The following is a 23,924-nucleotide window of genomic DNA, read 5'->3' on the forward strand; positions in this document are numbered from 1 at the left end:
GTCTTGCAGTCAGTCCTATTGAACTGTCTTATGGTGAGCAGGCAGGCGATATGGATGGCTAGCAGTCCTATTACATCATCTTCTGCTGAGCAGCCATGAGATGTGGATGGCGTGCAGTCCTTCTGCACCGTCTGCTGCTAGCCAAAGATGTAAAAGATAGATGGAGTGGATCAAAACAAGAAATAGACCAGATTTGTTTTGTACTCATTTGCCTCCTCCCCCGTCTAGGGGACTCATTCCTCTAGGTCACACTGCAGTCACTCACAGAGAAGGTGCAGCGAGGTAAATCTAGCCATGTATCAATCAGAGGCCAGGTTAACTTCCTTGTTCCAATAAGAACAATAACTTAGGTGCACCATTTCTTATTGGAACCCTCCATGAAGTCCTGCCTGAAATACTCCTTGATGTAAAGCCACCCCCTTTGTTGATTTTAGCTCCCTGAAGCCAACCCTGTAAGCCGTGTCGTCAGTCGCCCCTCCCTCCATCAGAGCAACGGCAGACAATCGTTCCGCACCTTTTTTCTGTGCGGACGCCATACCAAGGCAAGCATGGAGGTCACTCAGCTCACTTTGGCAATTAGGAGCACATTAAACACCACATGCATTATCCAGCAGTATATGCAGCATCTGAACCTGGCAAAGCGATACCGGGCGAGGAGGCGACGTGAGCGCGGTCACGTGAGTGATCAGGACATGGACACAGATTTCTCTGAAAGCATGGGCCCTGCCAATGCATGCATCATGGAGCTAATGGGGCAGGTTCATGCTGTGGAACGCCGATTCTGGGCTCGGGAAACAAGCACAGACTGGTGGGACCGCATAGTGTTGCAGGTCTGGGATGATTCCCAGTGGCTGCGAAACTTTCGCATGCGTAAGGGCACTTTCATGGAACTTTGTGACTTGCTTTCCCCTGCCCTGAGGCGCATGAATACCAAGATGAGAGCAGCCCTCACAGTTGAGAAGCGAGTGGCGATAGCCCTGTGGAAGCTTGCAATGCCAGACAGCTACCGGTCAGTTGGGAATCAATTTGGAGTGGGCAAATCTACTGTTGGGGCTGCTGTGATGCAAGTAGCCCACGCAATCAAAGATCTGCTGATATCAAGGGTAGTGACCCTGGGAAATGTGCAGGTCATGTGGATGGCTTTGCTGCAATGGGATTCCCTAACTGCGGTGGGGCCATAGACGGAACCCATATCCCTATCTTGGCACCGGAGCACCAAGCCGCCGAGTACATAAACCTCAAGGGGTACTTTTCAATAGTGCTGCAAGCTCTGGTGGATCACAAGGGACGTTTCACCAACATCAACGTGGGAAGGCTGGGAAAGGTACATGACGTTCGCATCTTCAGGAACTCTGGTCTGTTTCAAAAGCTGCAGGAAGGGACTTTATTCCCAGACCAGAAAATAACTGTTGGGGATGTTGAAATGCCTATATGTATCCTTGGGGACCCAGCCTACCCCTTAATGCCATGGCTCATGAAGCTGTACACAGGCAGCCTGGACAGTAGTCAGGAGCTGTTCAACTACAGGCTGAGCAAGTGCAGAATGGTGGTAGAATGTGCATTTGGACATTTAAAGGCGCGCTGGCGCAGTTTACTGACTCGCTTAGACCTCAGCGAAACCAATATTCCCACTGTTATTACTGCTTGCTGTGTGCTCCACAATATCTGTGAGAATAAGGGGGAGACGTTTATGGCGGGGTGGGAGGTTGAGGCAAATCGTCTGGCTGCTGGTTATGCGCAGCCAGACACCAGGGCGGTTAGAAGAGCACAGGAGGGCGCGGTACGCATCAGAGAAGCTTTGAAAACCAGTTTCATGACTGGCCAGGCTACGGTGTGAAAGTTCTGTTTGTTTCTCCTTGATGAAACCCCCCGCCCCTTGGTTCACTCTACTTCCCTGTAAGCTAACCACCCTCGCCTCCTCCCTTCAATCACCGCTTGCAGAGGCAATAAAGTCATTGTTGCTTCACATTCATGCATTCTTTATTCATTCATCACACAAATAGGGGGATGACTACCAAGGTACCCCAGGAGGCGTGGTGGAGGAGGGAAGGAAAATGCCACACAGCACTTTAAAAGTTTACAACTTTAAAATTTATTGAATGCCAGCCTTCTTTTTTTTGGGCAATCCTCTGTGGTGGAGTGGCTGGTTGGCCGGAGGTCCCCCCACCGCGTTCTTGGGCGTCTGGGTATGGAGGCTATGGAACTTGGGGAGGAGGGTGGTTGGTTACACAAGGGCTGTAGCAGCAGTCTGTGCTCCAGCTCCCTTTGCTGCAGCTCAACCATACACTGCAGCATACTGGTTTGGTCCTCCAGCAGCCTCAGCATTGAATCCTGCTTCCTCTCATCACGCTGCTGCCACATTTGAGCTTCAGCCCTGTCTTCAGCCCGCCACTTACTCTCTTCAGCCCGCCACCTCTCCTCCCGGTCATTTTGTGCTTTCCTGCACTCTGACATTATTTGCCTCCATGCATTCGTCTGTGCTCTGTCAGTGTGGGAGGACAGCATGAGCTCGGAGAACATTTCATCGCGAGTGCGTTTTTTTTTCTTTCTAAGCTTCACTAGCCTCTGGGAAGGAGAAGATCCTGTGATCATTGAAACACATGCAGCTGGTGGAGAAAAATAAAGGGACAGTGGTATTTTAAAAGACACATTTTATAAAACAGTGGCTACACTCTTTCAGGGTAAACCTTGCTGTTAACATTACATACATAGCACAAGTGCTTTCGTTACAAGGTCGCATTTTGCCTCCCCCCACCGCGTGGCTACCCCCTCAACCCTCCCCCCTCCCTGTGGCTAACAGCGGGGAACATTTCTGTTTAGCCACAGGCAAACAGCCCAGCAGGAATGGGCTCCTCTGAGTGTCCCCTGAAGAAAAGCACTCTATTTCAACCAGGTGACCATGAATTATATCTCACTCTCCTGAGGATAACACAGAGAGATAAAAAACGGATGTTGTTTGAATGCCAGCAAACATACACTGCAATGCTTTGTTGTACAATGATTCCCGAGTACGTGTTACTGGCCTGGAGTGGTAAAGTGTCCTACCATGAAGGACGCAATAAGGCTGCCCTCCCCAGAAACCTTTTGCAAAGGCTTTAGGACTACATCTAGGAGAACCGCGAATGCCAGGGCAAAGTAATCCTTTCACATGCTTGCTTTTAAACCATGTATAGTATTTTAAAAGGTACACTCACCGGAGGTCCCTTCTCCGCCTGCTGGGTCCAGGAGGCAGCCTTGGGTGGGTTCGGGGGGTACTGGCTCCAGGTCCAGGGTGAGAAACAGTTCCTGGCTGTCGGGAAAACCGGTTTCTCCGCTTGCTTGCTGTGAACTATCTACAACCTCATCATCATCATCATCTTCTTCGTCCCCAAAACCTGCTTCCGTATTGCCTCCATCTCCATTGAAGGAGTCAAACAACACGGCTGGGGTAGTGGTGGCTGAACCCCCTAAAATGGCATGCAGCTCATCATAGAAGCGGCATCTTTGGGGCTCTGACCCGGAGCGGCCGTTCGCCTCTCTGGTTTTCTGGTAGGCTTGCCTCAGCTCCTTCAGTTTCACGCGGCACTGCTTCAGGTCCCTGTTATGGCCTCTGTCCTTCATGCCCTGGGAGATTTTGACAAAGGTTTTGGCATTTCGAAAACTGGAACGGAGTTCTGATTGCACGGATTCCTCTCCCCATACAGCGATCAGATCCCATACCTCCCGTTCGGTCCATGCTGGAGCTCTTTTGCGATTCTGGGACTCCATCATGGTCACCTCTGCTGATGAGCTCTGCATGGTCACCTGCAGCTTGCCACGCTGGCCAAACAGGAAATGAGATTCAAAAGTTCGCGGTTCTTTTCCTGTCTACCTGGCCAGTGCACCTGAGTTAAGAGTGCTGTCCAGAGCGGTCACAATGGAGCACTCTGGGATAGCTCCCGGAGGCCAATACCGTCGAATTGTGTCCACAGTACCCCAAATTCGAGCCGGCAAGGCCGATTTAAGCGCTAATCCACTTGTCAGGGGTGGAGTAAGGAAATCGATTTTAAGAGCCCTTTAAGTCAAAATAAAGGGCTTCATCATATGGAAGGGTGCAGGTTTACATCAATTTAATGCTGCTAAATTCAACCTAAAGTCCTAGTGTAGACCAGGGCCAAGGCTTAATCCAAAGAGAAATAGTCCTGGCAGCCACTACAGCACACAAACTGGAGATAACAGCTAGAGCACAAATTGGAAGGGCTTTCAAAATCCATTGTCAGAGTAAACTGGCCAGAAAGATCTCCTCTCCCACTATTAACCAGCTTGACCCAAGACTGCAGAAGGACCACACTGTTCTATCTTATCTGCTTTGCATACAAACCAAATCTTCAGTCCCACTAGGCTCCAGGCAGTCACCTCAGCACAGCTGTGCTGCTGCTCCTCCTCCTCTTCCTTCCTGGTTCAATCAACCCCCAATCCAGGGACTGGCATTCATGGTTTCTGGCAGGTTTCCAGTTTGCCCCTATCAAACCCTATCTGATCTTTTCCCCCTTGCTCCTTCTCAGCCTTCTTGTCAGGCAGCTTCCCTTCTCTTCTCCTCTGGGTCTCTTTTCCCCAACTGGGTGCACCCAGCTATTTATAGAGACAACCCTGCTATCCTCTAGCTAGGCTTTATTTCTAATTAGGCCTGCCCCATCCTCCAAGTGCACCCAACCTGGTTAATTGGCCTCTAAGGCCCATATTAACCCTTTTGCAAGATGTGTGGGGTAAACACCCTCTCACGGTTACAATGACTCTTCATGGGTTTGCAGGGGAGTGGTCTCCTTCTCTCACGAGTGACTCCTTACCTTTCCTCAGTCTCCCCATGAAAAGCCTGGCATGTCTGCTCAGATTGATATGCCTGGCATGTGGTCCCAGATTCCAGGTCTACCATGAAATCTCTTTTCAAGACTCACTCCTCTCAGCCTCTCAGCGCTGACCTCTGCTGCACCATTCCTGCACCCTTTGGGACTCCATCAAACATTATATATATAACCTGAAAGATGTGTATGCCACAAAACCCTGATTATCATGGATCTTTCCTTTTGTACCCACCACACATCCCTTTGTCCATCTTTCCTTGCTGTAGCTTTAAGCTCCCTGGAGATTGTTTGTAAAGCACTGCACTCTCCTCTGGTGTGATCGTTAGGATCATTAGGCATTAGGAAGCCTGGTTGCTGTGGATGGGAGATTGTGGGAGCTGTCCATGCCCTGTTTGCCCTTTGGATGAATAGAAAAGCTGACTTTCCACAGACTCAAAGCATTCTGCGCCAGCTCTGTAAAGGTCATGGAATGTGGCTATGCTACCAAGAGACTCCAGTGGAAAGCTCCCTCTCTGCTTCCTCCCCTCCTCCATGCTGAAAGGAAACCCAGGGGAGTAAGAAACTACCTTTGAAGTGTTCGATAAGCTCTCTATCTCTCTAAGTGACTAGTTGGGAAGGTAGGGGTGGAAAGGGTGGAGACAGTGACTGTTATCCCTTTGGCTTTGCCTCCCAGCACAGCCCCATCCTAGGTAAGGTGCCTGAGGCAATGTGGTCTGGTGGGATGCTTTGTGCTCTCTTCATCTCCCCCCCCGAACAGATTAGAACAATGTAATAAGGTGATGAGCGCTGCCACGACAAAAAAAAAAAAATTCCCCTTTGATGCACACTAAAAGAGAGGTGGAAACCACCCCGGAATAGAAATGCAATTCTCATGTTCCTCCTAAATGGAGGCTGGTAACAAAGAACTGAATCTTTGAAATCCAAGTGGCCTAGCTTAACTCTTCCCCTGCTTTTTGATTTTTTTTTTAAACGAGTGAGTCATACACGCTCAAATGTGGGAGAAAACAACTGGGTGCAAGAATGCAGGGATGGAAGGAGCATTGCCACAGAGCAGCGTGGGAGCACGGGACTGAAACAGCAGGGGACGGCGTGAGGCAGGGGCATTGGCAGAGCTGCCCGGGGGCCGAGGGCTGACGAAGCAGCCGGGTTTGTGAGACAGTCTGGAGATGCGTTGGCAGAGCTGGGAAGAAAGGAGAATTGGAACAGCAGGGTAAAGGCTGAGGTGCCTCAGTAGGACTGTGTGGGAACTGAGAAACGAACACAGCCAGGAATATTGGGGGACATGGGGCAGAGCTGTCTGACAGGAGGTCGTACAGGGCCTGCCTGGCCTGTACCTAGCTCTAGCCATAGCTCCTCATTCGCACTTTCATGAGTGTTACATTAACCTGCAGATAGCCCCCCTCCCAAAATGTGTTTTCCTTTGCATACTGAACAGTGGGCTATTGTCACGTGAACTCTTCCTTCCTGCTGGACCCCGATTGCCTCAGAACAATTGTACTGGAGCAACTACTAAAGTCAATAGAACATTAGATTAGGAAGCACCTTGCATGTTAGTGAAGTGCTGTTCCTGGCTTCTGGTGGAGTATTCTGAAGCACATCTGGATGTGTTGGGTGTCTCACGGCTGTACTCATTGGAACAGGCCTTGACTTAAAGCAGGACTGTCAGTTGGGATTTTAGCTTTCAAATACCTTGTGCATTCAGGGAAATCCATTCGCTCTTCACTTGTTTTTCATACCTGTTTGTGATTAAACAAAGGCTTCATTCCTCGTGGACCATCTGTTCTTTTTCTTTCTATCCAGCAGTGAAGTTTTAGTGTTTGAATTTTGGCCATCAAGTGGCTCAGTGAATTGCTGAGTCTGTGTCAGTCAGTGGTACGGTGAAGGGATGGTGCTGAGTGTTTGAAAACCAGTGCTGCAGAGAGGAGGGGTGAGCTTGGGGTTTAGGCCTGGGACTGGGATTGAGGAGATCTGGGTTTAATTCCTGTCTCTGCCACAAACTTCCTGTGTGACCCTGGGTAGATCACTTCATTTCTCTGAGCCTCGGTTCCCCATCTATAACATGGGGATAATAGCAGTTAATTTATCCCATGCGTGTCTGTCTTGTCAATTAGAATGTAAGCTATTTGCGGCAGGAACTGTCTCTTAATCTGTGTTGCGCAATAATAATAAATTGTATAATAAACCATAAGAAAATCACTTATGCTTGACAGAGAGCTCCAGCTATAGACAGGGACTGTGTCCAAAACTGAAGCCAGCTGCCTGTGACATTCACTCCCAAGTGGAAAGCATATGGATTGGAAAGAGGTCCCTGAAGAGTGAAGACTAGGGCACTAATGAGGTGGTTAGACAGCTCAGGCAATGCGACTGCTTGCCTGCTGTGTTTTGACGCAAAGAGCCTGAGGGAGAGAGCTTGGCAGCCCCCTGGCCAGAGCAAGGAGAGCAATGATAATGACGTCAGAACAGTGCGTTCCTGTCTGTAGGACTTCCCAGTGCAGGCAGCTCATCTTTCAGGCACCAGCATATAAGTAGCTGCATAGTTTCCATTGAGACTGTGATGGGCTGCAGCGTCACATTCACATGCACATACCTCCCGGGTGTGACTGTTCTCCAGGGTGTTCATGAGGCAGCAGCTCTCCGGGTTTGCCTAGATTAGGCAAGGAGGTCGGGGTTAGCAGCTAACCAGGACCTATTCCTTAGTATAGGTGTGTAGATTGATATCTTTTACCTTGACATAACTGGCTTCTCCTAGAGTTGACTTTGACCAGCTAAGCAGAAGTAAAATGTGGTACCCTACATTGATGGAAAAGGTCAGGGTTAGCTAACACATGTTTAACTAACCTCAACCTTCTTTCCCGAACTAGACAAACCCTCCAAGCACTCACTATCAACAGAGAAACCATGACTTGTGTTGTCCCTTGAAATTCAGAGGGTGCAGAACTATGGCTTGTTTTCAGAACCGTCACAGTGGAAGGCTGTGTGGTCTAGAGGGCAGGGCACTGCATAGGGAGTTGGAGATTTGGGTTCTAGTTCCATTTCTGCTGTTGCTCTATGACCTTCAAGTATATGATGTTACCTTTCTGCACCTCAGTTTCCCCATCTGTAAAGTGGGGATTGTGACACTTTCCTTCCTTTGTAAAGCACTTTGGGGTCAATTGATGGCAACCACTATATAAGAGAGAAGCATTGTGATTACTTCTATTGTATTGTTGGTAATACCAGGATCTTTTCCTCGCTACATGCTTAAAATGAGCTCCGTCCCGCCAAACCTGCCTTTGGTATTAAACCAGTGAGCATCATCTGAGCAGAGGCAGAGACAAAGCTTCCTGGAAGTTGCATTCCTGAAATTATTGTTTTACATGGAGATACAGGGGTGGCACTTGGACTTGCCACTTTTTAAACTTTGAGCTTCTGGTTGTGTGGAACATCTCTTGTGTATGGCTGTAGGGTGCAACTGCAGAGATCAGAGGTTCTCCTCCATGTTGGAAGGCCGTGCTTGGGACTCTAGGGGGCAGATCAGAGAGTCATAGGCTGCAGCAGACACTAGGATCAGGACCCTGAGCAAAGACAGTCACTCTGGAGTTCAGACCAGTGCTTCACCCATGTCACTAACAGATAGTGGCATGCCGGATCTCAAACCTTCCCGCTGGGGCAGGCAACACTGTGACCTCTGACATCTGCCCTCGGTAGCGGGGTCAGTGTCATCTGGAGTTGCTGTGCTAATACCATCAATGGAAATCAACTGCTAGAACTCTGCAGCAGGGGACCAGTTCAACTTAGCTTGACAACCCATCAAGAGGTTCCATGGGCATCTTCTTGACCTACTGAGGCTGTTTATTCACTCTGGCCCCGCATCATCATCACAAGTACCAGAGCTCCTCTCTTGAATTGTTGTAGGGCTCATCAATGTCATCATTCCAAACCTGGCCATCTGAGAAGTGGATCATTTACTGCTTTCTACCTTGTATGCAGGGCAGTAGTAACTGTGCCGGTCCCAGGACCTTAGAGAGATGGGGTGGGTGAGGTAATATCTTTTATTGGACCAACTTCTGTGGAGCACATGCAAGAAAGAAAACATCATCCCCAGAGGTCTCACCATCTGTAACACTCTCACCGCTACATACAACTCCAAATACGCTGAACACAGAAGTTGGTCCAATAAAAGATTATTACCTCACCCACCTTGCTTCCTACCTTGACAAGCAAGTGGTAGCTAATGAGAGTGTGAACCAAACCCCAGGCCCATTAGCTGCAGCAGACTCCCTTCAAGTAAGACAGGGAGAAAAGTGAGACTCGGTGCCCCTTTTCTCCAGGGCTAAGTGAGGGTTAGCTATACCAGGAGTGCTTGTTTTTCCACTGTACTCTGCTTCTGAGATACATATTAACCTCACTAATGTCCCTGGAGGGGAAGGAGCAGGGTTTAGCAAACAAAGTCTTGTGAAAAGGGAGAGCCAGAAATAGAAAGGGTTGAGAATATAGAAGGCCCCTGGCAATGTCTTCCTCTGTCGTGGAAGAAAGATTTTTTTTTAACGATAAAAGACACATTCTGACTGGCTTCACCATAGCCCCAAGCAATCAGAGGGATGTGCAGGCCCATCAGCTAGGCATTTTCCCATTACATAATAAAGACCTGCTCAGAAAAGAACCAGAAAGGGGAGAGAGGAAAACAAACAAAACCCCCAGCAGCTACAACTAGACTCTTCCCCTCTTCCCCGCCCCGCCGCAATATTAACACTTCAGCAGCACCTTTCATCTGCAGATCTCAAAGCACGGGAAAAACCCTAATTAACTGAGCCTCACAATATCACAAGTTAAGTAATTTGTTCAAGGTCAGTAGCAGTGCTGGGAACTGAATGCCCAAGACTTCTGGTCAGTTACCCATCTTTATTCTGATGCCTCCTTGTTTTCTCCAGGATGGTGTAGCATACAGCAGGCATACAACCTCATTAGAAAACAGGCACACCTCTGGTATGCAAGGATTCAGAGCAATTGCATGATGTTTGCAAGGAAACCCAGAACTTCCCTGCTTTTGGGTTTCGTTCCCAACTTGAAATTCGTCTCAGGATTGTGAACTTTCTGAAAGTCCCACAGGTTGGATTATGGGTTTGCATTGAAACTTATTCTTTCAGTGCGAAACCAGCTGAAATTGTGGTGGTTTGGGCTGAGTTTTGCCTCGAGGGGTTTTTGATTTATTTGAACCTGAAACTCAGTGAGAACCTTTGGAGAGAGGGAAGGTTTGAGGGGAAATGCAGGATGACTGAAAGGGAATAAAATGTGGGATGCTCACATGAGCCTCTGCAATCCACGAGGGCTGGATTTGACACAGCTGTGAAAGGAATGCAAACATGCAGTTTGATCTGCAATGAGCTCCCTTACAAGTTTTAAAGGATTATGAGACCTGTGGAGTTCTGTAATGATTAGTTCTGTGCTTGTAACAATATGGGTCACTTTGTTTTTTTCTCATGTTACCTGATATCCCATATGCAGTGGTTTTTGGTAAACGGAACAGGTCAATAACCATTTCGAGAATGTTTGTGATTTAAAAAAAAAAAAATGGGTGGGGGTGGGGGTGAGAGGAATTAATGAAAAATGGCTCCATTACTCTGAAATGGAAACTTCTTTGAAATTTCAAAACCTTTTATGAAAATAGCCTTTCAGTTTTCAGCCAGCTGTAGTCTAACATAATATTTAGAAATCCTTGTGCTAACTTCACCCAGCCTTCTCTGAATACATCACTCAAGTGTTGCCTTAACATGGTGGCATTTGCAGGATCCGGCCCTAAACCTTTACTCCTGTGAGTAGACCTCATTGGGATTACTCAACCAAGTAAGCAATATGTCTGCGAGTACGTGTCTGCAAGATCAGACTGTGACATTGTATGCTTTTTGGGTCCAGGACCCTGGATTAAAGTCTCACATCCTTTTCACCACTGTAACTTCACCCAGCTACATGAAAGCAGTATTCATACCATACTTTTTATTTGCCTATTAAGCACATATCTTTCAACCAGCCAAGGCTCAAATGTGGAGCACAGTGTGTGACTGAGATCCAAAATGAGAGACACAAAACAAATGATTCATGCAGGAAATTCAAAATGCTGTGTGATTCACTCTTTTAGTGTAAATGGCTCTTTAGGTATCCTCAGTTCTATGATTTTGCATTTCTGAGGTAACTAATTTTCAGCAGTAAAGTGGTAGGACACCAGATGCATATGGCACATAGATAACTTTGGAACTAAGAAAAGGAGTACTTGTGGCACCTTAGAGACTAACCAATTTATTTGAGCATAAGCTTTCGTGAGCTACAGCTCACTTCTTCGGATGCATCCGATGAAGTGAGCTGTAGCTCACGAAAGCTTATGCTCAAATAAATTGGTTAATCTCTAAGGTGCCACAAGTCCTCCTTTTCTTTTTGCGGATACAGACTAACACGGCTGCTACTCTGAAACCTGTCATTATGTTCGGAACTAAGGCCTCTTCTACACCTAAAATTTAGGTCAACCTAATTATGTTGCTCAGGTGTGTGAAAATTTTATATACCTGAGAAAGGTAGTTAAGCTAACCTAAGCCCCTGTGTAGAATGCTTTAGGTCCACTGAAGAATTCCATTAACCTGTCTAGTGCTTCTCGGAGAAGTGGGTTTACTACACCAACAGAGGTACCCCTTTTGTCACTGTACCAAGTGTCTGTGCTACAGAACTACAGTCAGGTAGCTGTGCCGCTGTAGAGTTTCTGGTGTAGACAAACCCTAAGAAATGAGGGACACTTGAGTGGTACCTGTGTAACCATTATGTGCACTAATGAGGCTATGTAAATAATAGCTAATAGTGCTATATAAATAGTAGAACCTTTGATCTTGAAGTATTTAGCAATGTATATATCAGCAATTTGCAGGGAGCACTTAGCAAGAGAACAGACCCCTTGAGGAAGGGATCACTAGGAACAGTGGGATAAAACTGAGCAAGGGGAAATGTAGGCTGAATACCAGGAAAACATTCTTAACAATATGATCACTTAGACTGTGAAATGGGGAAATGGCAGAATCCCCTGCACTGGTTTACTCAGGCTTGGGATGGACAAAACACTTGGGAATGTTCTGTAGAGAACAATTCCATTCAACATTGTCAGGGAACTGGGCTGCAAAATCATTCTAGTGAGTCTTTTCTAGTTCTAATCCTATGGGGATCTGTGCAGGGGGCAGGCAAAAATCTCTGTTTTGTCCTCCCGCATACAAATGTAAGGGCTTGAATATACTGAGAAATTATTTCGGCTTAAGGGAGTGCGTGAAGGTAAAGTGGAATGGGTATTCTTTGATTAATTCCCTCTTATCCCAGAATAAAAGCATCAACACATGGAGTTGATCAGGACTAGTTAATGATGAATAGCCATTCTGGAATAATTTAGACAAGTCTAAGCCATATGCTTTTCTACTGCAATATGTTATTATTTAAGGAAAGAAGGAAGAGCAGCAGCAGCAGGCTAGAGAAGGATGGAAACATCTGTACTTCCATTCGCATGCAGAGAGCTGAGCTGGGGACACAACTCCAAGGACCCAGAAAAATTCAGAAGCTAGGTGGTGATAACTGCTGAGCATGCTCAGTAGCTGTTTGAAGCCTGTGTGGAAGTCACTGTTCAGCCCAGTTCTGCTTGACTCAGTGTGTCCCTAGACCAAGAACTGAGCTAAGCACAGCTCACTGTGGGGAAGTAGAGGCAAGGCAAGATTTTAGGCCTGGTCTGCACACAGATTTTGTACTGATAGAACTGATTTGGTTTGGGGTGTGATATTTGCCGAAAATAGTTTTATAGGTATAACGTCTGCATGCACACCGCTATAAAGATGCCTAATATACTGGTATAGTTTATTCCTCTTCCTGCATGGGAATAGCTATACTTGCATAAGCCCACTTATACCTATATAAGTATTAGGGTTGCCAATTTTGTTTGGCTGTATTCCTGGAGGTTTTATCACATGACCTAATCTTTAATTACAGATTAATCTTTATTTCCTGGAGGCCCCAGGACAACCCTGGAGGGTTGGCAACCCTAATATCTATAAAAAGAAAAGGAGTACCTGTGGCACCTTAGAGACGAACCAGAAGAAGGCTGAGGGGAGATAGGATTGCTCTCTTTAAAAGCTTATGCTCAAATAAATTGGTTAGTCTCTAAGGTGCCACAAGTACTCCTTTTCTTTTTGCGAATACAGACTAACACGGTTGTTACTCTGAAACCTAATATCTATGTCTATACTACACCAGCATAGTTAAAATGGTACAACTTTTGTGTATAGACAAGGCCTCTGAGAGACAGAGGAGGAATGGGAATTCTCAGGGGACTCATCTGAATGACAGATGGTGCAAAGCATCCAGAAGAGCATGGTTGCTTTCATTGTAAAGTTGTGGCTACAGAATCATAGAATCATAGATTTTAAGGTCAGAAGTGACCATTATGATCCTCTAGTCTGACCTCCTGCACAATGCAGGCCACAGAATCTCACCCACCCACTCCTGTGAAAAACCTCTCACCTATGTCTGAGCTATTGAAGTCCCCAAATTGTGGTTTAAAGCCTTCAAGGTGTAGAGAATCCTCCAGCAAGTGACCCATGCCCCAGGCTGCAGAGGAAGGTGAAAAACCCCCAGGGCCTCTGCCAATCTGCCCTGGAGGAAAATTCCTTCCTGACCCCAAATATGGCGATCAGCTAAACCCTGAGCATCTGGGCAAGACTCACCAGCCAGACACCCAGGAAAGAATTCTCTGTAGTAATTCAGATCCCACTCCATCTAACATCCTATCACAGGCCATTGGGCATATATACCACTAATAGTCCAAGATCAGTTAGTTGCCAAAATTAGGCTATCCCATCATACCATCTCCTCCATAAATTTATCAAGCTTAGTCTTGAATCCAGATATGTCTTTTGCCCTCACTGCTCCCCTTGGAAGGCTGTTCCAGAACTTCACTCCTCTGATGGTTAGAAACCTTTGTCTAATTTCCAAGTCTAAACTTCCTGGTGGCCAGTTTATATCCATTTGTTCTTATGTCCACATTGGTACTGAGTTTAAATAATTCCTCTCCCTCCCTGGTATTTATCCCTCTGATATATTTATAGAGAGCAATCCTATCTCCCCTCAGCCTTCTTTTGGTTAGGCTAAACAAGCCAAGCTCTTTGAGTCTCCTTTCATAAGACAGGTTTCAGAGTGACAGCCATGTTAGTCTGAAGTGAGCTGTAGCTCACGAAAGCTCATGCTCAAATAAATTGGTTAGTCTCTAAGGTGCCACAAGTACTCCTTTTCTTTTTTCATAAGACAGGTTTTCCATTCCTCGGATCATCCCAGTAGCCCTTCTCTGTACCTGTTCCAGTTTGGATTCCTCCTTCTTAAACATGGGAGACCAGAACTGCACACAGTATTCCAGATGAGGTCTCACCAGTGCCTTGTATAATGGTACTAACACCTCCTTATCTTTACTGGAAATACCTCGCTGGATGCACCCCAAGGCCACATTAGCTTTTTTCACGGCCATATCACATTGTCGGCTCATAGTCATCCTGTGATCAATCAATACTCCAAGGTCCTTCTCCTCTTCTGTTACTTCCAAGTGATGCGTCCCCAGCTTACAACAAAATTTTTTGTTTTTAATCCCTAAATGCATGACCTTGCACTTTTCACTATTAAATTTCATCCTATTACTATTACTCCAGTTTATAAGGTCATCCAGATCTTTCTGTATGATATCCCGGTCCTTCTCTGTTTGGCAATACCTCCCAGCTTTGTGTCATCCGCAGACTTTATTAGCACATTCCCACTTTTTGTGCCAAGGTCAGTAATAAAAAGATTAAATAAGAGTGGTCCCCAAACCAATCCCTGAGGAACTTCACTAGTAACCTCCTTCTAGCCTGACAGTTCACCTTTCAGTGTGATACGTTGTAGTCTCCCCTTTAACCAGTTCCTTATCCACCTTTCAATTTTCATGTTGGTCCCCATCTTTTCCAATTTAGCTAATAATTTCACATGTGGAACCGTATCAAATGCCTTACTGAAATCAAGGTAAATTAGATCCACTGCATTTCCTTTGTGTAAAAAATCTGTTACCTTCTCAAAGAAGGAGATCAGGTTGGTTTGGCACAATCTACCTTTTGTAAAACCATGTTGTATTTTGTCCCAATTACCATTGACCTCAATGTCCTTAACTACTTTCTCCTTCAAAATTTTTTCTAAGACCTTGCATACTACAGATGTCAAACTAACAGGCCTGTAGTTACCCGGATCACTTTTTTCCCCTTTCTTAAAAATAGGAACTGTGTTAGCAATTCTCCAATCGTACGGTACAATGCCTGAGTTTACAGATTCATTAAATATTCTTGCTAATGGGTTTGCAATTTCGTGTGCCAGTTCCTTTAATATTCTTGGATGAAGTTTATCAGGGCCCTCCAATTTAGTCCCATTCAGCCGTTCGAGTTTGGCTTCTACCTTGGATGTGGTAATATCAACTTCCATATCCTCATTCCCATTTGTCATCCTACCATTATCCCTAAGCTCCTCATTAAAGACTGAGGCAAAGTATTTGTTTAGATATTGGGCCATGCCTAGATTATCCTTAACCTCCACTCCATCCTCAGGGTTTAGCGGTCCCACTTCTTCTTTCTTTGTTTTCTTCTTATTTACATGACTATAGAACCTTTTACTATTGGTTTTAATTCCCTTTGCAAGGTCCAACTCTATATGGCTTTTGGCCTTTCTCACTTTATTCCTACATATTCTGACCCCAGTAAGGTAGCTTTCCTTGCTAGTCCCTCCCATCTTCCACTCCTTGTAGGCTTTCTGCTTTTTCTTAATCACCTCTCTGAGATGCTTGCTCATCCAGCTTGGTCTACAACTCCTGCCTATAAATTTTTTCCCCTTTCTTGGGATGCAGGCTGCTGATAGCTTCTGCAACTTTGACTTGAAGTAATTCCAGGCCTCCTCCGCCTTTAGATCCACAAGTTCTTCAGTCCAATCTACTTCCCTAACTAATTTCCTTAATTTTTTAAAGTTAGTCCTTTTGAAATAAAAAACCCTAGTCACAGATCTGTTTTTGTTTATCCTTCCATTTAGTTTGAACTGAATTAGCTCATGATCGCTTGAACCAAGGTTGTCCCCTACAACCATTTCTTCTATGAGGTCCTCACTACTCACCAAAACCAAATCTAAAATGGCATCTCCTCTTGTTGTTTCAGCAACCACTTGGTGAAGGAATCCATCAGCTATCGCATCCAGGAAAATCTGAGCCCTATTATTATTACTAGCACTCGTCCTCCAGTCTATATTTGGGAAGTTAAAGTCTCCCATGATCACACAATTCCCATTAGTATTTACTTCATTAAAAACATTAAAGAGGGCTCTATCCATATCCAAATCAGATCCCGGCGGTCTATAGCACACCCCAAGCACTATCCCAGGGGAGGCTCTAGTAGCTTTCTTCCCCAATGTGATTTTTGCTGAGACAGACTCTGTCTTATCCATTCCATCACTTCTTATTTCTTTACAGTCTATCTCATCATTGATATACAATGCTACTCCACCACCTTTGCCTTTATTTCCATCTTTCCTAAACAGCACATACCCTTCAGTACCCGTAGTCCGGTCATGACGACTATTCCACCATGTTTCTGTTACCCCGAAAATATCTGGTTTCACTTCCTGCACCAGTAGCTCTAGTTCCTCCATTTTGTTACCGAGGCTCCTCGCATTAGTGTACAAACATCTTAATTTTTGCTGTTTGGCCTCGCTCACATTCTGTGCCCGATTAGACACAGACATTCTACCGCCAGTATCACCTATGAGACTGGTATCTACACTGCCCTTCCTCCTTACGTCCATTCTCCTACCCACGGCTGTATCCTTTCTTACTTTGTTTTCTTCCCTCTCAATGTTAAAATCCGGGGTGGAGATTACTTGGACCTCTCCCAACCATCTCCCCCATATTCCTAGTTTAAAGCTCTCTTAATCAGTTGTGCCAGCCTCCATCCTAGAAGTTTATTTCCCTCCCTACTCAGGTGAAGTCCATCCCGAGAGAACAGTCCTCTGTCCATGAATGCTTCCTAGTGGCCATACATCCCAAAACCCTCCTTATAGCACCACTGCCTAAGCCACCTGTTGATCATCATAATCTTGTCACACCTTTGTTGCCCTTCTCTAGGAACAGGCAGAATCCCAATGAAGATCACCTGAGCCTCGATTTCCTTAAGCATCTTCCCCAGCCTGACATAGTCTCCCTCGATACGTTCCAGTGAGAATCTAGCTGTATCATTTGTTCCCACATGAAGGACAATCAGTGGATTCTTTCCCGCTCCCGTTAGGAGCCGCTTCAGGTCCACATCCCGTATCTTAGCACCCAGCAGACAGCACACCCATCTGTTCTCTGGATCAGCTTTGGTTACAGACCTGTCTATTCTTCTAAGTAAGGAGTCCCCAATCACATAGACCTGCCTTTTCCTGACGATGGTGCGATTCTCCGGTCTATCCCCTGTTCCCTCTGGCTGCAAATCCTCTCGTTTCCTATTATCCCTTACAATTCTCTGCAACCCACCCCGTATCCTCCTGGGGCTCATATTTGGCATTGTTATCTTCATTGACTCTTCCCCTCTTCCTGTAGGACTAGCTGCTTTTCTCTTCTTCCTTGCCCTCTCACCTTCAGTGACCACCTGCTGTGCCCCTTCTTCATTTTTCAACTCTGCAAACCTGTTCCTGAGCTCTGTTTTTCCTTCACTAGCCCGTCTTTTCCTCGGAACAGACAGAATGAGGAGAGTATCCATTTGCAGACGACTGAGGCCTTGTACATGAGTGAGAACATAGTACTAAATGAACTAAATCTGTTTAGAAAGTGATAATCTATTGAGTTAGTTGTTGAGAAATCAATTAAACTGACACTCTTCAGCTGAAATAAGAGCGTCCTGCAAAGGAGTGGCATCAATGTAACTAAATCCGTTTCTAACCCTATACTGTCTCAACTCTGCAGTATTCCTTTAACTTTTGTATTTGTCACTTTCCCTTTTAATATTTGGGTAAAAACAATTGTACTGTCAACAATTTTGTTTAGCTTTAATAAAAACTTAGTAAGTAAATCTCTGAATCATGGTCTGTAAAGCAGAATACATTCTTCCCTTACCAAGAGGAAATTAATAAGGTGAATTGCTGCGTGCAGGTACAAAGGAGCAAATATTTTTAGCTTTTCCATTTAACACAAAAGTGAATCTGGATTTAAAATCCACGGAATAAATATAGAATCAGAGAACGGATCAGGTGGTCTTTGGAAGTCCTGAATCCTTTGTGTGATGTCTTGGTTTAGAGTTTGTGGATAACGAGAAGACAGTTATCTGATGAGACATGAGTGCTCTGATCTTCCTGTATTGCATCCACTTAGCTGAAAAAGGAGGGCTTGGAAAATTGGTTATATCTGGCCCTTAAACTGTAGCAAGAAAGTGCAAGTTCTTAGATCAGGCCTTCGACTTCGATGGTCGATTGATCTGGTGGCAGCAGCAGTCTTGTTCGCGTGCCTAAGACTAAGTATAAACACAGTCTGATTCCTGAAATGGTTAAAGTTACAGCGTGGGAGGCTGTTGCAAGTCCTTCGCTACTTCAGAACACATATAGCTCTTGATGATACTGGAAACGTGTCCACAATAACACATCATCCCTCGACCACTCAGTCCACTGATCATTCTGTGTGCACCTGGCCTAGTAGACCTCAAGCCAATTGTTAGAAGTGGGTTTTTAATTTTGTAAACATCTTTTACACTTCTTAGACACTGGTTCACACATTTACTAAAGCTGCATTCAAAGAAAATATGCAGGCTAAGAACCATTCCCTGAAGTCGTGTCTTAGGAGAATTGCCCAAGGTATATTTATAGCATATGTGCATAGCTGCTGAAACACTGAAATAGTCTCATTACCATGAGAGACATGACTACGGAGGCACAGGATACCACAGAGTCATGTATGCACTTCATGATCAGCTAGAGGGGACCAGCTGGCTCAGGAGTTTGTGATGGCATCTAGAGACTTTCACCTCTAAATTGCCAGTTTGAATCCAGTCTAGGTATAAAAAGAGTGAAAGTCAACACCATTTGAAGGCTGTTTGGTGGCCAATGTGGAATCGTGCAATGACATTGTCAGGGTTCTCTCCCCACTCTGAAATTTAGGGTACAGATGCAGGGACCCACATGAAAGACCCCCTGAGCTTATTTTTACCAGCTTAGGGTAAAAACTCCCCAAGGCACAAATTTCCCTTTGTACTTTGTATTAGGTAAATGCTGCAACCACCAAGTGATTCAAACAAACATTTAGGAAGGGCCATTTGGAACCCTATCTCCCCCCTAATATCCCCAACAAGCCATACACCTCCTTTCCTGGGGGGGCTTGAGAATAAACAAGATGAGCACAGACCAACCTTGGGTTTTTAGGGACACTAAAAACCCCAATCAGATTCTTAAAGAAAACAGAACTTTATTAAAAAGAAAAATAAAGGAAACACCTCTGTAAAGTTAGGATGGAAAATAATCTCACAGGGCAATCAGATTCAAAACACAGAGGGTTTCCCCTCTAGGTAAAACTTTAAGGTTACAAAAACAGGGATAAACCTCCCTCTTAGCACAGGGAAAATTCACAAGCTGAAACAAAAGACAATCTAACGCATTTCCTTGCTATTACTTACTATTTCTGTAAGATTAGATGCTTAGTTCAGATATGGCTTAGGGAGATGTATTTTCCCTGTCCTAGTTCCTCACTGACCCCAGAGTGAACAACGAAGAGAACAAAAGCAAACCCCCGCCCCCACAGATTTTGAAAGTATCTTCTCCTCTCATTGGTCCCTTTGGTCAGGTGCCAACCAGGTTACCTGAGTTTCTTAACCTTTTACAGGTAAAGGAGGGATTTTATGCTACCCTTAGCTATATGTTTATGACAGACATCAATCCAGTTTCTATTGGAGACTTGTTCCCATCCTAGCAACCACTCTCATAACTTTAAATCAGCCATAAAAAGGATGCCAAAGATTGAATGGGCATGGTGGCTGAACTATCCCGTCACTCCTAGAAATGATCTCTCTAGATCATTGTGGAGTCATGCTGGTGATGAACTGTCCAGGGATAGATAGAAAATTTCATCTCCAGGCACAGCGATGGCATTTTTCCCATTATAATGAGAGACGATAGTTGCATTCAGTCCTTGGCTTACCTATTAAGTCTGCTGCGGTGATGTCAATGGAGCATCTGTTCATTCCCAGCTGGACTGAGTCAACTAACTCATTGCACATAGGTCACTGAACAGTAACTTCTGGTCCCCAGTGATAAGAATTTCCTTTGTTAGAAGGCTGCTTACCAAAACACAGAAATACAAAATGAGGGTACTCGTGTCACATTTTAACCTATCATGCTGGATGTCTTAGGTGTCATGGGTTTCACAGCAATGCCAACAGGGTGGTAACAGTATGATGACCATTATTGTGAGGTACTGTCATCAGCTATGAAAATATTGCCACAAAATTAGACTTCATGTTTTCTACACTGGGGACACCAAAGTAACAATAAAACCAGCCAGCCATCACTTAGATTCCTTGCAGCCTGCCAGAAACCTTTAGAAGCTCAAATTTTCTGATGGGAACAGACTACGACAGGAGGCACCAATTGAAAAGAATGAGTGTAGCATACACACAGGAAACTTGAGGTGGTGATGCTCATCCATTCGTCGCATTCTGAATTGGTGGCAGGGAACTGACAAACGTTGGCAGAGCCAAACCATCTGGTCTTGGTCCCTATGTGAGTCAGTGGGGCAAGGATTTTATAGTGGTTTAACAAACAGTAAATGGGATTTGCTTTTACAAGCTAGGCAATGAATTATTTGCCCTAAAGTAGTTATACCTTTTGCTGGAAATTCTCCTGCTTTCTCAACACCATCTTGCCCACCTCGCAAATGCACTCTCCCTTTCCTCTCCAGGTTCTAGTAACACTTTACAGGTAGACACTTAATTTCATTTTATTTTGTTGACTACTAAAACTACCAAATAGTGTTGATCTTGGGATTGAATCAACTGACCAAGTCCTAAAAGTGAATGCCCAACTCAGAGACACTCAAAAGCCACCCAGAACTACTGACCAAAAGAGCGTAGGGTGGGAAAGTGGGGAATCAACCCAAAAATAACTTGATCATTCTAGTCATAAAGGGGTCAAGCACTGGTGTTAAAAACCTTTGTGGAAATGCACAGAAATCTAGGTTAGTTTGGCTTTTGCTGCCTTAGAAAGTTCTGGCTTTGATATGGTGTTTCTTCGGACAATGATAGAAGTGCATTGTGATGTTTGTAGAAGGATGCAGAGAGGGAGAGAGACTGGGGTGATGGGAAATTAGAATCACATTTGCCTATATCAGCAATTGATAGTTACAGAGATCCATAGGCTGATGTACACCGGGCACGTACGTCAGCATAGGAAAAATCCACACCCCTGCAAGACATAGCTATGTTGATGTAACCCCGTGTAGACAACACTACGCTGACGGAAGAACTCTTCTGTTGACCGAGCTGCTGCCTGTCAGGGAGGTGGATTTCCTATACCAATGGGAGACCCCCTCTCATCAGTATAGGTAATGTCTACACTGAAGTGCTGCAGCTGTGCCAGGGTTGCATTCCAAGTGTAGACAAGCCCTAAGTGTCAAACTTATATGGAGGGTGGGGGCCCAAGAGCAGATCCTAGGCTGGTGTAAATTGTCATAGCTCGACTGACTTACTTCAACTGAGACCAGCCTAGAATCTGTCCCCAGGACTCTACAGTAGCAGTCCAAGACCTGTAGTGAATGGCAGGGTTACTGCAGGGCTTGAGATCATGTCTGTAGAATATGGTTGCATAGGGCTTTTTAAAGGAATGACTGCATTGTGTTTTGTTTTCCTTTTAAAAAGAATTTTCCCTTCCTCCCCTTATACCCTTAAGGCTAAGTTCTACTTTAACTTACATCCGTGCAACCATAATGACATCCGTCTCAAAAAAGAATTTAGTCTTTCACCTGTAAGCACCATTACACTCAAGACCTATCAGTCCTGGCCTACCCCAGCCAATGATTAAGTGACCTAAGGGTTCAACCCGGGTAAGGGTGAGAAATGGGGTTTCTGAGACTTTCCCTCAGCCCTTCATTCATTATTCACTTACTATCCAGTCACCTCTTCTTCTCTTTGCTCCCTTTGGAGCAGATGCATCTGTGCACTGCACATCAACATTTCAGCTGGCTGCTTGGATTCCAACACGCCGGCATCACCCAGGGCAGGAGTCATCTCTAGCACAGACGTCCTGTGTGACCTTGGGAGAAATTCAGGCCCCATTGAAGGCAATGGCAAAAACTCTTATTGACTTCAACAGGGCGAGAATTTCAGCAAATACATCCAAAGTTATGTTGTTGTTTTTCTGCGTTTTCTCATTTTCAGTGGTTTCCACTGAAAGCTCCTTCCATGTATGTGCCTGATGGCTCCTTATGAAACCCAGCTCTCTTCCCTGCCTCCTCCCTACACCCCTTTCTTGGTGTATCTGTCTGTTCCTAATGAAAATGGCTTGACACGCACCAAACAAATCCCAGGCTCTTCTCTTCTGTCTGCCTTCCTAGACAGTGCGCCAGCTTTGGGAGTTACGTCATAAACTGGAACAAAGATGGCTCCCTGGGTTTTGGGCCTGATCCACATAAATTGACCTCTGGGTGCTTGGGGAGTATTTAAAGCAGCATGTGAGAGAGGTTTTTAGCTCAGTATTGACATTCCTCCATTATCAGCTTCCAGAGCATGTTGCTTATGCACCCATCTCGAGCTGTCAACAGTACTGGCAAGTGAAGTTCCTATCTCTTATCAGTATGGACAATAACATGCAGGCTATAGTCTGTCTTGCAGGGATGTTCTGCTGCCTTTAGCTGCTTGTCTCTGCTCCCTAGACCACCTTGCCTTGATTATTCCCCAGCTGTTGCCTTCCCCTGTCTGCAATTGCATACGCTTCACTCTCCTTTCTTAAAAACTCCTCCTAGGAGCAGCTATTGGAGTCTAAAATCCTTTCCCTTGCCTACGTTATTCCACCTCTTTATGAGGGGATTTGGGTGAATTTTCCTTGCTGTCTAATAACTTCCAGAGACAGGCTTACAGTGGAGCGCTCTATCTGAACAGGTACAAGGGCTTCTGGCATTTGTTGTTTCAGTGGCCGTGCTGGCTCCGGGGAATGGTCTATGCTGCCACTTCTCATTGCCCCACCTGTGTGGAGAACTCTGGCTGGCTACCATTCCTCAAAGGTGAGGATAGAACTTGGAATTGCTGGACTGAAATACATAAGCCTCTACTGCTTGAGCTAAAGGCCCCAGTTCCCTTAGGCAAAGCTGCACCAGGCTCATGGACCTGTAGCTAACGCCCAGCCACCACTTGAGGGTGACAGAGTGCCACACTGAATGGGTTTTACTTTCCCGCTGACCAGGGAAGCTCATGCTGACCTTCAAAGGAGGAGGAGCTTCAGAGGAAGCTCTGCCATCCTTGGAGATGAGGGATATCCCAGTTGTTGCACCACTTTAACTATATATGTGTGTATATAGCTTTAGTTAAAGTGACACAACCCCCTAAGTGTGGACAGTTATACGGTACAAAGGGCCTTACACTGGTGTAGCTTATTTCTCTAAATTTAGGGAAATTCTGCCACCTTTACTCACAGTGAGTAGTGTCGTGCTCCAAGAATAGTCCCACTGAAATCAGTGGGTCTATTCACACAGTGAGGCACCAAGAACTCCCAGGTTTGATGCACTTGCTTAATTTCACATAGTGTATGTAACCCCATTGACTTCACTGGGATTCCCGTCAGTGTATGAAGTTAAATGCAGGTGTCAGTTTTTACAGGATAAGGGCCTAAGGAACTACTCCAAGGGCCAGATTTTTCCGAAGTGCTCAGCTCCGATGGACACTTACAACGAGGACTTTCTGAGATGTTTTGAAAATCTGGCAACACGTGAGTAAGGATGGCAGAACCTGACCCTTATGGAACCCTTTGGAGAGACTGATTGAAATGACTAAGCTGTTAAAAGAGCTTTGGGATTTGTTGTAGAGATTAGAGAAGCCAAAGTAAATGTGG

The sequence above is a fragment of the Lepidochelys kempii genome, chromosome 3, assembly GCF_965140265.1.
Source record: "Lepidochelys kempii isolate rLepKem1 chromosome 3, rLepKem1.hap2, whole genome shotgun sequence".
NCBI lineage: Eukaryota > Metazoa > Chordata > Testudines > Cheloniidae > Lepidochelys > Lepidochelys kempii.